General features: G+C 42.3%; 1 pseudogene; it reads left to right on the top strand.

The window, feature by feature from the left end:
* Positions 1 to 9,500: 9,500 nt before the first annotated feature.
* On the top strand, positions 9,501 to 10,286 carry LOC101423408 (RNA-binding protein with serine-rich domain 1-like; annotated as a pseudogene).
* The last annotated feature ends 3,548 nt before the right edge of the window (positions 10,287 to 13,834 follow it).

The raw sequence follows: 13,834 nt of genomic DNA, 5'->3' as shown, positions 1-13,834 counted from the left end.
TGAAAACTTCCCAGCCCTAGTGAGGGAGATGGATGTACATGTCCAAGAAGTGCAGTGCACCCAAAACATTATAAACCCCTACTCCAAGATATGTACTGGCCAAATTTTCCAATGCTCAAGACAGAGATAATACTGAAAGCAACAAGAGAAAAACCATCACATACAAGAAAAGTTCAATAAGGTTTAGTGTTGATTTCTCATCTGAAACCATGGAGGCATGAAGGCAGTGGTATGACATAGTTAAGGTACTAAAGGAAAAAACTCCCAGCCAAGAATTCTCTATCCAGCAAAGCTGGCATTCAAAAATGATAGGGAATTCAAAATATTCACAGATAAACAGAAACTAAGAGCATATGTCAATAAGAAACCCACTCTTCAAGAAATACTAAAGGGAGTTCTGCAGGAAGAAAGGAAAACACAGGAGAGAGTTGGAGGAGAGTGTAAGAACAAGTGAAAAGATAAAAAGGGGGAGTTGGACTTGGCCCAGTGGTTAGGGCATCCGTCTACCACATGGGAGGCCCACGGTTCAAACCCCGGGCCTCCTTGACCCATGTGCAGCTGGCCTATGCACAGTGCTGATGTGCGCAATGAGTGCCCTGCCACGCAGGGGTGTCCCCTGCATAGGGGAGCCCCATGCACAAGGAATGCACCCCATAAGGAGAGTGCCCAGCATGAAAGAAAGTGCAGCCTGCCTAAGAATGGTGCTGCCCACACGGAGAGCTGACACAAGATGATGCAACCAAAAGAACCACAGATTCCTATGCCACTGACAACAACAGAAGTGGACAAAGAAGAAAAACGCAGAGAACAGACAACTGGGGTGGGGGGGAGGGGAGAGAAATAAATAAATCTTTAAAAAAAAGATAAAAAGGGAAATAAGAACAATATATGACATACATAAACCCAAAGAAAGTATGGCTAATGTAATTCCTTGAGAGTAATTACAATGAATGTTAATGGATTAAACTCATCAGTCAAGAGTCACAAATTGGCAGAATGGATAAGGAAATATGATGCATCTATATGTTGTCTACAAGAAACTCATCTTACAATTCAAGGAGGCTGAAAGTGCATGGCTGGAAAACAATCTTATAAGCAAACAATAACCAAAAAAGGGTGGGAGTAGCTATACTAATACTGGACAAAATAGACTTTAAATGCAAACTAATTTAAGAGACAAAGACACACACTACATATTAGTAAAAGGAGAGCTCTTTCAAGGAATAAGAACAATCATAAACATTTCTGCACTTAACCAGGGTGTGTCAAAATACATGGGGCAAACACTGGAAAAACTAAGTGTAGAAATAGATGCCTCTACAATTATAGTGGGGGACTTTAATACACCATTATAACCACTAGACAGAACATTTCAACAGAGAATCAATAAAGAAGCACAGAGTTGTGCTGTCATTCCTAGAATGCTTGCAACACTCCAAAAAGAAAGCTTTCATACTCTGTATACTCCTCTATTGTTAATCCTTGGCACTGATACAGTACCACTGATGCAAGTATATTAAAATATTACCATTAACTATATCCATAAGTTATATTAGTTGCATTTTCCAATGTATCACTATTTTCCTAAAACCTTATAATAGAGTCAAATATTTTTCTACTTTATAAAAGATCATTCTAGTATTAATCACAACCCTTATCTAACACCAGGACCTGGTTTATCTTTAATTTCTTTCAACTGACATTTTTGTCCTTAGCCTACCCTTTCAGCCACAATCACATATATAAATCAGCAATGACAATTATACTTAATTTCCTACCTCCTAATCTATATATTTGCCCATCTTTAAAGTCAAACATATTAAATATTGTACATCTATTAATCATCAGCTCCCCCTTCACAACCCTCATTCTATTACCTAGTAACCTATACTCTAGATTTTAACTCCATGAGCTTACTCATATTTATTTCATATTAGTGGTACCATAAAATATTTCTCCTGTGGTGCCTGTTTTATTTTTTATTTCACTCAACATAATGTCCTCAAGGTTCATTCCTGTTGTCATATTCTTAACCATTCATTTTTTTTTTCTTTTTTTTTAGGCACTGGGCTGGGGATTGAACCCCAGACAATGTATGTGGGAAGCTGGTGCTCAACCACTGAACCACATCGACTCACCTGAGTTGTTTTCTTATTTGTTTGCTTCTTGTTATTGTTTTTTCAGTTGTTTTTAGGAGGTACTGGGGCCAAAACCTGGGACCCCTCATGTGGGAAGAAGGTGTTCAACTGCTTGAGCTACATCTGCTCCCCAACTCATTTCTTCTTAAAGCTGAACAGTATTACATTACATGTATATAACACATTTTTAAATCTGTTAATTGGTTGATGGACACTTGGGATTATTTTCTCATCTTCTAGCAACTGTGAATAATTCTACTATGGAAATTGGTGCACAAATATGAGTTTCAATCCTTTCTTTAGCTCATCTGAATAAATTCCTAGTAGCAGGACTGCCAGATCATAAACCAGATCTCTATATAACTTCCTGAGGAATCTGCCAAAGCACAAAAGCTACATCTTTCTACCTTCTCACCAACAGTGAAGGAGTGTTCCTCATTCTCTAAATCTCTAGCACTTATAGATTTCTGACTTTTAAAATAATGGCCATTCAACAAGGGATGAAATATCAAATTGTAATTTTTTGACAAATCAATTTCCTTGATAAATATTAATAAAACAAAAATCCATCCAAAGTGAATAATCGGTGGTATTCAGTGTAATCACATATTTATGTATTCAGAACTTAAATCATTTTTAAAGTACCTTATTCCAATGATAACAATAATAATAAAAAAACCTCACCTCTCAATCTATGCTTCCCCTGAAGTAAATAACTGCTATTCTTTTCCTTCTCTCAATTATGTTTGTATTTATGTTTTGAAGAAACAATATTATATATGCAATATCAACCATATTCATGTTTTACATGAAGTTTTACTATCTTATACAGTGCCATTTTTATAGTTTAGCTTTCCTTCTAGTAAAATACTTAACCTTAGACCTTTCCTTTCAACCACTGTCATATAATAGCCCTGCTAGCTACAAACACCATGATAAACTTTCACCATTTCTATCCATTTCCAAAGATTTACAATCTTTTTACCAATTCTGCACAGATTAATCCTCAGCTTTCCATTCTCTACCCTCATTCTATTTTCTGGTGACCTATATTCTAACAATTAATTCCATTAGTTTGCACAATATATTTGTTCATGATAGTGGTATCGTACAGCATTTGTTCTTTTGTGTCTGGCTTGCTTCACTCAACATAATATCTTCCAGGTTCATCCATGTTGTCACATGCTTTCCAATTTTATTTCTTCTTACAGCTGCATAATAGTCCATCATGTGTATATACCAAAATTTGCTTATCATATCAGTTGATTCGTGCCTGAGTTGTTTCCAATTTTTGGCAACTGTGAATAATGTCACTGCACACTGGTGTGTAGATGTCTGTTCATGTATCTGCTCTCAGTTCTTCTGGGTATATACTTGTAAATGGCATTGCTAGATCCCATGGCAAGTCTACACTCAGCTTCCTTAGGAACTGTCCAACAGTCATCCACAGTGGCTTTACCATTCTACATTCTCACCAACAGTGAATAAGCATTGGACTCACCACACTCAGCTAAGATGGAGTTGAAGAGGGACAACCACCACACCATGGAGCCTAGAGTGATTACAACTGAAAGTGGGAGGATTGCATCCAGCATCCATGTGGAATCTGAGCCTCCTCTTGACATAGAGGTGCAATGGACACAACCAATCCAGTGTCCACATAGAAAAGGTGGCATTGGATTGGGAAAAGTGGACATGGTGGCTGATGGGTATGGGGAAAGGCAGGAGGAGATGAGAAGTGGAGGCGTCTTTGGGACATGGAGCTGCCCTGGATGGTGCTTCAGGGGCAGTCACCGGACATTGTAAATCCTCACAGGGCCCACTGGATGGAATGGGGGAGAGTATGGGCCATGATGTGGACCATTGACCATGAGGTGCAGAGGTGCCCAGGGATGTGCTTACCAAGTGCAATGGATGTGTCATTATGATGGGAATGAGTGTTGCTGGGGGGGGGGAGAGGTGGGGTGGGGGTGGTGGGGTTGAATGGGACCTCATATATATATATATTTTTTTATGTAATATTATTACAAAGTTAATTAAAAAAACAGTGAATAAGCATTCCTATCTCTTCACATTCTCTCCAACATTTATAGTTTTCTGACTTTTTAACAGCAGCCAATCTAATAGGTGTGAAATGATATCTCATTGTATTTTTGATTAGCATATCCCTAATAGCTAGTGATGTAGAAAATTTTTCCATGTGTTTCTTTGCCATTTGCATTTCTTCTTTGGCAGTTGTCTTTTCAAGCCTTTTGCCCATTTTTTAATCAGGCAGTTTGTCTTTTTATTGTTGACTTGTGTGATCTTTTTGTATATCATCAATATTAAACCATTCTTGGATATGAGATTGCCAAATAATTTCTCCCATTGAATAAGCTGCCTTTACACCCATTTAACAAAGTCTTTTGACACAAATAAATGAAAAGTTTGATGGCAAAAAGATGGAAAAAGATATTTCATGCAAGGAGTAACTAAAAGGGCTGAGGTAGCTATATTCATATTGGACAAAATAGATAAATCAAAAACTTAAATGAGACAAAAAAGACAAATATATTCTAATAAAAGGGGGCAATCCACCAAGAAGAAATAATAAAAATATATATACATACAACCATGTTGCACCAAAATACATGTGGCCTACATTGGCAAATATGAAGGGAGAAAAGAACACCACTGAAAAAAGAGTTGGAGACATAAATATACCACTCTGATCAAGTGATAGAACTTCTAGCCAGAGGATCAATAAGGAAACAGAGTACTGAAAATATTGATAATGAACTGGACCTAAAAGGTATATACAAAATATTGCACCCCAAAACAGTATACATTCTTCTTAAGTGCTCAAAGATCATTCCCCAGGATAGATGCATATTGCATCTGAAAATGTTTTTATGCACTCATCTGCATCTATGATCTAACTCACAATAAAAAATATTTTTTAAAAAAAGGAAACAAGTCTTCATAAATTTTAAAAGTTTGAGTTTGTACAAAGGGTCTTCTCTGACCACAATGGAATGAAGCCAGGTACTGGAAATCCCAGAATATATAGAAGTTAAACAACACATTCTCAAGCAATCAGTGCTCAAGGAAGAAAGTGTAAGGGAAACAGTAAATATCTAGAGATAAATGACAATATGAACACAATACATAAAAACTTATAGAAGTTTTCTGCCTGTAAGTTTTCTGCCTGCAGTGAAGGCAGTGTCAAGGAGGAAATTAAGAACCCCAAATGCTTACATTAAAAAAGAAAGAGCTAAAATCAAGTACCTAAATTCACACCTGGAAGAATTAGGAAAAAACTGTAAATAATCCCAAGTAAGCAGAAGGAAAGATATAAAAAGATTAGAATAGAAAAAATGAAATTGAGCATAGACAATACAGAGAATAAACACAGCCAAATATTTTTTCTTTGAAAAGATCAATAATATTGGCAAACCCTTATCTAGACTGACAAAGGAAAAAGAGAGAAGACACAAGTAAATAAAATCCAGAAATGAGATGGGAGATATGACTACCAACCACACAGAAATAAGAAGGATCATAAGAGAATACTATGAACAACTATATGCCAACAAATTAGGCAAACTAGAGGAAATGGACAAATTCCTAGAAACATAAGAATAACCTACATTGATTCTAGAAGGAATAAAATACCATACCAGACCAATTACAAGCAAAGACTTTGAATTAGTCATCAACAACCTCCAAAGAAAAGCCTAGGATCAGATGCATTCACAGATGAATTCTACCAAGCATGCCAAGAATAATTAATACCAATCCTGCCCAGATACTTCCAAATAATTAAAGAAAAGGGTACAAGACCTTACTCATTCTATGAAGTCAACATGATAGTAATATCAAAGTCAACTAAAAAATAAAAATACTACAAGAAAAGAAAATTACAGACCAATTTTTCTTATGGATACAGATTCAAAAATCCTAAACAATATACTTGCAATTCAAATCCAACAGCATGCTAAAATAATTAAACACCATGATCAAATGTATTTTATCCCAGCTATGCTGGCTAAACATACAGAAAATAATCAGTGTAATACACCACATTAACAAATGGATGGGATGAAAGGAAATAACCATCTCTATTGATGCAGAAGAGGCATATGATAAAATACAGCAAACTTTCTTGATAAAAACCCTTTAGAGGGAAGCAGATGTGGCTCAACCAGTTGGGCACTTGCTTACCACATGGGAGGTCCCAGGTTCAGGTGTTGGTGCCTCCTAAGAAGAGAAGCAGACACCACACCTGCCACAATGTGCTAGATGCTGTACTGCCCTAACAAGCAGACACCAAAATAAGCAGATGCCATAAGTCAGCAGACACTGCAGCTGTGGGGAGTGGATGTGATTCAGGCCATTGGGCACTCACCTCCCATGTGGGAGGTCCTGTGTTTGTTTCCCAAGGCCCCCTGGAGAAGGCAAGCAAACAATGAGTAGACAGATGAGAGAACCATCTGAGGGAGGGGGTAATAAATAAAAAATAAATCTTAAAAAAAAAAAACCTTTAGAAAAATTAGAATACAGGGACTCTTCCTCAACATGATAAAACACATATATGAAAAACCCAGTTAACATAATACTCAATGGTGAAGAATATAAGTTTTCCCTCTACTTTTGGAGCAATAAAAGTATGCTCACTGTCACCATTCTTATTCAAAACTGTACTGGAAATTGTAGCCATAGCAGTCAGACAAGAACAAGGAATAGAAGGAATGGAAGTTGGAAATGAAGGTGGAAAAAATTTACTCTCAGCAGATGACACGATTCTATATGTATTAAGTCCTGAAAACTCCACAACAAAGTTAGTAGAATGAATAAACAAATTCACCAAAGTGACAGAGTACAGTATCAATGTGCAAAAATCACTAGTGTTTTTATACATTGGTAATGATCAATCTGAGAATGGTATCCAAAAAAAAAGTCCATTTAAAATAGCAACAAAAGGAATCAAATATCCAAGAATAAATTTAACAATGGATGTAAATGATTTGTATACAGAACTACAAACATTGCTAAAAGATATCAAAGAAGACCTAAATAAATGGAAATATACTCCATGTTCACGGATTGGAAGGCAACATATATTAAGATGTCAATTCTACCCAAAATAATTTACAGATTCAACACAATACCAAACAAAATTCTAAAAGCTTTCTACTTTACAGAAGTAGAAATGCCAATTATCAAATTTATTTGGAAGGTTAAGTGTGACATTTTGAATTTGGTGAACCTCCAAGAAAGATTATATTTTGGAACTAATCCCTGTGTGTGTAAGACCCCTTTTTGGAGTGAAACATGACTCAGGTTGAATCTCTGCCCTCTTTTGGGGTATTATATACTTGGAGACAGAGAGACACACACAGGAAATAGGAGTTCTAACATTTTGTTCCCACCACATGAGAGAAAGGACTCCAGGTTCACTCACAGCTCAAGGAAAGAAGCACCAAGAGGCTCAAGGAGCTGGGGCCCAGGGAGAGATGACTGATCAGCCACAGCTGAGTTGAAGGAGAAATTAGAGAGATTCCAGCAGACCTAATCTCTTGCCTTATTGCTATGTGGCAGGATACTAGGATCACCAGCAGCCAACTTTGATGAGAAATCATCTCTGATGGTACCTTGATTTGAATGTTTTATGGCCTTGGAATTGTATGCTTTTGCTCTAATAAATATCCCATTATATAAGTCAATAACTTTCTGGTACTTTGTATTGTCAGGCCCTTGACAAACTAGGAGAGAATTAGGTACCAGGAGAGTGTGATTGTGCTGCTTGCAATTACCAAAAATGTTGGAATGATTTTATACATGGGCAAGGGATATTTCTTTGGAGGAATTGTGAAATTCTGGATAGAAAAAGACTAGATTGCACTGAAGAGACTGTTGGTAGGAATATGTATCCTAAAGTTATTTCTGATGAATCCTTAAAAGGAAATGTAGTAGATACTGAAGAAAAGGAGATACTTGTTTTGAAGTTGGAGAATATTTGGCAGAATTGACTCCTGATGTTATATGGAAGGCAGAACCTGAGAATGATTAACTTTGACATTTAGCTGAGTAGATTTCCAAACTAAATGTGGAAAATAGCATGTGGCAGGATGCTAGAATCACCACGAGCTGACTTTCACCTGATGGTGCCTTAGACATTTCATGACCTTGGGACTGTAAGCTTTTACCCTAATAAATTTCCCGTATAAAAACCAACACATTTCTGGTACTTTGCATTGGCAGCCCTTTGGCAAACTAAGACAGAAAGACAACCCAAATAGCAAAAAACAATTTGAAAAAGAACAAATTTGTAATACTCATACTTCCTGACTACAAAACTTATTATAAAGTACTGTGGTCACAGGATAGATATATACACCAATGGAATCAACTTTAGAGGCCAGAAATAGACTCTCACATCTATGGTCAATTGATTTTTTACAATGCTGCCAAATATACTCAAGTAGGAAAGACTAGTCCTTTCATCAAATGTGCCTGGTGAACTGGATATCCTAATGTAAAAGAATGAAATAAGACCCCTATTTCACACCATATACAAAAATTAATTCAAAATGAACCATAGGCCTAAATATAAGAAACACAACTACAAAGCTCCTAGAAGGAAATGTAGGGAAGCATCTTCAGGATCTAGTGTTAGAAATGGTAACTTAGACTTTACACCCAAAGCACAAGCACAAAAGAAAAAGTAGAGAAATGCAATCTCCTCAAAATTAAAAAGTTTTGCACCTCAAAGGACTTTGTCATGATAGTGAAACGACAATCTATTCAATGGCAGAAAACATTTGGTAACCACATTTCCTCTTAGGGTTTATATCCAAAATATATGAAGAACCCCTACAACTCAAATTCCACTTCTGATGGTATTTCCCAGCTGTTCTGGCTCCCTTTGTCCTGAATGTGGATTATATCCACCTCTCAGAGTGTTTTCCAACCCCTGGTGCATTAAAGGGTTGTAGATTCGGTGATTAGGAGTAAACTTGAAGCAGATCTGCACCTGCTTTTCCTCTGCAACACTTGGCTCATTTCTTTCCTCCTCCTATTCTCTTTTGGTAGTATCCTATTTCATATGTATGTAAAATAAAAATAAATTTGGGCAGAAAAAATGGGCAAAAGACTTGCACAGGCATTTTTCCAAAGGGGAAATATAAATGGCTAACAAGCACATGAAAAGATGCTCAACATTACTAGCTATTAGGGAAATGATAATCAACACCATAATGTGATATCATCTTATACCCACTGGAATAGGTGCCATAAAAATAAGAAAAACAAAAAGACAGGAATGTAGAGCAGCACCATCCTTGGCAGCTGAGGAGAACAGGAGAAGTTACAGGTGGGAAGATGGCTTCTTCTCCTATCAAAGGTAAAGACTGCTCTTCTAAGTCCTCTACAGATAATGGGACCACCAAGGAGTGCAGTGTGAAGGATCTTGGCAGGGATAAACCTCAAGAGTCACAGTGCTTCCACTGGAGAGGCAGCACCAGGTTTCTCTCAGCTGTACCCCCAGTTCTTGCTCCAGCACCAGCACAGGACTGAGCAGTGGTTTCAGCAACTCTTAAGCCTCAAGCCACTCAGGCAGTTCCAGCACGTCTTGCCTCTCCAGCTCCCACAGCTCCTTGGGTTCTCTGAGACCAGGTACATCCATGACCATAAATAGCATTCCTGCTCCAATTCCAAAACACCTAAAAGAGATGAAAAGGAAAGGAAAAGGCAGAGTCTTTCCCCTAAACCCACCAAAGTGTGCTTTGGGAGGCTTACCAGTATTGTGATGAAGGATTACACCATGGAGATATTTTGCATGTATGGGAAAATTAAAGTAATTGACATTGTGGTGGGAAAGATAATCACCATCTATCCAAAGGTTATACTTATGTTCAGTTTGAGAACAAAGTTAAGAAGATGCTGAAACAAGTGGATGGAGGTCAAACAGATGGCCAGGAGATCACTGCCACAGCTGTGCTGACCCCTGGACTCCAAGGTGCTGCCACCACCTCCTGTGTGGTGCAGGTCACTCCACGGAGAAGGAGAAGGTCCTGCTCTCCTGGGCACAGGTCTCCTGTGCACCAGTGATCCTGGTCTGCTGGCCACCTCCACCACAGAAACTGCTCCAGCTCTAACTCCTCATGATAAAGCAGGGCCTTCATATTTTACCAGTGACTTTGTGAGAGGAAGTAAAAGTCATTTTTAGAATTAAAACACTTACCCAAATGAATTGAAAACTATGTCCACAGAAAACCTGCACAGATGTTTATAGAGATATTATTCATTATTGACAAAAGTTGGAAGCAACCAAGGATGTCCCTTCAATAGATGAATGGATAAACTGTGATACATACTTACAAGCGATTATTATGTATAAAGAAAAAGAAGTGAGCTATCAAGCCACAAAAAGATATGGCAGAATCTTAAGTGCATATTTCTAAGTGAGAGTAGATAGTCTGAAAATGCTGGACACTGTGTGATTCCAACTACTTGGCATTCTGGAAGAGGCAAAACTATAGTGACAGGAAAGAGATCGGTGGTTGCCAGGGGTTAAGGGAGACAGGTGGAGAGATGAATAGACAGAACACAGGGCATATTCTGGCATTGAAACTATTCTGTGTGATACTGTCATGGAGGATACAAGAAATTATTTGTCAAAACGTAGAGAACTGTACCACCCAAAGAGTGATCTCTAATGTAAGCTACTGACTTTATTTAATAATAATTAATTAATGTTTATTCATCAATTTTAATAAATGAACATAATTATTGTAAGTGTTGATGATAGAGGCCCCTGGGGTAGGGTACTTAGGAACTCTCTGTACTTCCTGCACAAGTTTGCTGTAAATCTAACACTGTCCTACAAATGTCAATTGGCCATAGATACAAGTGTTTCTTTGTGAATTCTCAATTCTATTCCCTTGTACTATATGTCTGTCTTTGTACCTTGTCCTTTTTCAAATGGGGATTTTTAATTACTATTGCAAAAGCAATGGAGGGAAGTAGATGTGGCTCTGGAAGGTGGGCACCCGCCTACCACAAGAGGTCCTGTGTTCAGTTCCCAGTGCCTCCTAAAAAGACAGCAAGCAAGACAGCGAGCAGATAGAGAGTGCAAACAACCAGAGGGGGTTGGTGATAAATAAATAAGGTAAATCTTAAAAAAAAAAAGAAATGGATTTTCTTTTCCCTTTCAAATAAAAATACAAGGGTGGGAGGTGAGAGGAGCACAGAGAGTAAACGGCAGGGTGCAGGGATGTGAGGGCCAGGGAAATGCTGCTGTCAGGCCAGCCTGGCTCCTCTGCAAAGGGGATGCAGCACAGAGAACAGCGCGTGTTTTCCCAGGTCAGGAGCTGAGCTCACAGGCTGCTCACAGGCCCTGCTTGTGGTTTCAGCTGCAGTTTGCAGGAGAGGGGCAAGGTAGAAACAGGGGGGGAGCGAGAGAGGGAAGTCTGGGGGAGAAGGAAGAGGGTGAAGAAGGGGAACAGAAAGGGAGATGACAAAATGCTTGAGGAGGAAAGAGCGTGAAGGAGAGAGACAGTGAAGGAAGGAGGCAGAGGGAAGGAGAGAACTGGGACTGAGAGAGGAACTGCGAGTCAGTGAGGGAAACTGCTGTCCGGCCTGCGTGGCATCTGTTTTAGCAGACATATGAATTTCTCCTGGTGCTTGGTGTCTCCACAGGGGGAGAGGGTGGATTTGGGGGAGCTCCTGGGGGCCAGATCTGGGCAGATCCAATCCCTTGAGTACAGAAGCCTTTACTTCCATTCTTTCCAAACAATGAGGTCCCAATCCCAGGTCCAGGGAACCCTCCTGGGCAGGAGGGTGAAGCCTGCGTCTGCGCCAGCCCAGGGGAAGAAGTGGAGGAGGCTGACTCCCCTGCTGAGCCCTTCTCTTTCCATCCTCTCCCCACCAGGGCACCTGGCCAGGAAAGTGGGTGAGGCCACTGTCACCCACAGGTGACTTTCCTGATAGCAGCAGGGCCCATGAGCAAGGGGACCTCAGTGCCCTGTCCACAGCCCTGCCCACCCCTGTGCCCAGGGCTCATTTTTGGAGGGACCATTAAGGAGCAGGGGGCAGTGAGAGGAGCCCTGGCCTTCTCATGCAGGAGAGGACACTGGGCCACAGCCCTTCCCATGCTGGCATGAAGCAGGCGTAGAGCCTGCCAGGGGCCTGGGCGCCTGGGGAGACCCAGCTCTCCCCTGAAGGTGGTGACGAGGCCGGCTGGGAGCCACCCCTACTCCGCTGGCTCAGGGAGGCTGTTCTCCCCCCTCTCCCCACCTCCTGGGTTTCCAGCAGGAGGCCTGCCTGTCCATGTCTAGCGAGTGAGCCCTGGCCTCAGCCCACCCCCTCCCGACCCTGCCAGTCGCCCAGTTAGAAGCTGCTTTGGCTTCTACAGATGGGAGCTGAGGCTGCCTGAGGAACGGCACAAAGCCTGCCTGACATTTTCCTTCCTGTTCCTATGGTGTGGGAGGAAGGACAGAAACAGATGGGAGCACAGCACACCCCAGAACCCATCCCGGGAGTCAGGTCTCCTGCACCTCTTAGCTTCTCACCTCAACCCCAAATGGAGCTCAGTTTCCCCTCACCCAGCAGCTCCCTGCTGGCTGGGCAGCCCCGAGCCTGTGCCACCCTGTGCAGTACACAGGGACCACCTGTGGCTGCCCATCCCCTCCTATCTCCTGGGTGCTGCGGGGGGCGCAGAGCTCCCCAGCTACCCCTCAGTTGGGCTTCCCACTCTCAGAGCCCGGAAGGGGAGTCCGAGGCCTGCCCACCCCCCACCCCAAATGTCCCATCCCGGGCGGTGGTCAACGCGGATGACTGGGAGGAGCTTGGTTTTGGCCTCCAGCTACTTCGGACAGATGCCAAGGTCACCTTGTCCCTTCCCACGACCAAGCTTCAAGGACAGGGAAGTCTCCGAGGCCCTGGGCGCGCCCACCGTGCTAGTCCGCCCCTGTCACGCCCTCCCTAGCCTCGCTGACATTCCTCCGCTCCCCTCCGCTCCCCGACATCTTCGGGCCCCCTCTATCCAGCAAGTTTGGGAGGTTCGCCCAGTGGAGGCTGATTAAGGCCGAGCCTCTCCCTCCCCGCCGCCCCGGGGCAGCCCGCGCAGCCCGCAGCCTTCTCTACCCTCTCAGCTCCTCCTCTCCAACCAGCATCCCTCCCGCAGTCCCTCCCGCTGCGGCCCCTCCCCCTGCAGCCCCCACCCGGGTCAGGGGAGCCGCGGGGGGGCCGGCGCCGGAGTTCCCGCGTCGTTTGCTGCCGGCGCCCGCCGTGTTCCCGCATTCCCCGGGCGGCCTCGGCGTGCACAAAGCCCCCTCCGCACGCCTCACCCCCCCTCCTCCCCGCCCCTCACGCCCCTCCCCTCACCCCCCTCCTCCCCTCCCCTCACCCCCCTCCTCCCCGCCCCTCACGCCCCTCCCCTCACCCCCCTCCTCCCCGCCCCTCATCCCCCTCCTCCCCGCCCCTCACCCCCCTCCTCCCCGCCCCTCACGCCCCTCCCCTCACCCCCCTCCTCGCCCGCCTCTCCGCCGCCCGCCCCACCTCCCCAGCCCTCTCCAGCGCCTCCTCCCAGGCGGCCTGCCAAGACCCTGGTGAGATTTTTAACTGTCATTTTGTCTCAGGATGGAGGAATAAAATGTGGATTAGAGTGGACTTACTGGTAATGTTTTAAAATCCAGAAAGTGTGATTCCTCAAG

The sequence above is a fragment of the Dasypus novemcinctus genome (genome assembly GCF_030445035.2).
Source record: "Dasypus novemcinctus isolate mDasNov1 chromosome 8 unlocalized genomic scaffold, mDasNov1.1.hap2 SUPER_8_unloc_1, whole genome shotgun sequence".
In the NCBI taxonomy this organism is placed as follows: Eukaryota; Metazoa; Chordata; class Mammalia; order Cingulata; family Dasypodidae; genus Dasypus; species Dasypus novemcinctus.
This window is presented reverse-complemented; position numbering and strand designations above follow the sequence as displayed.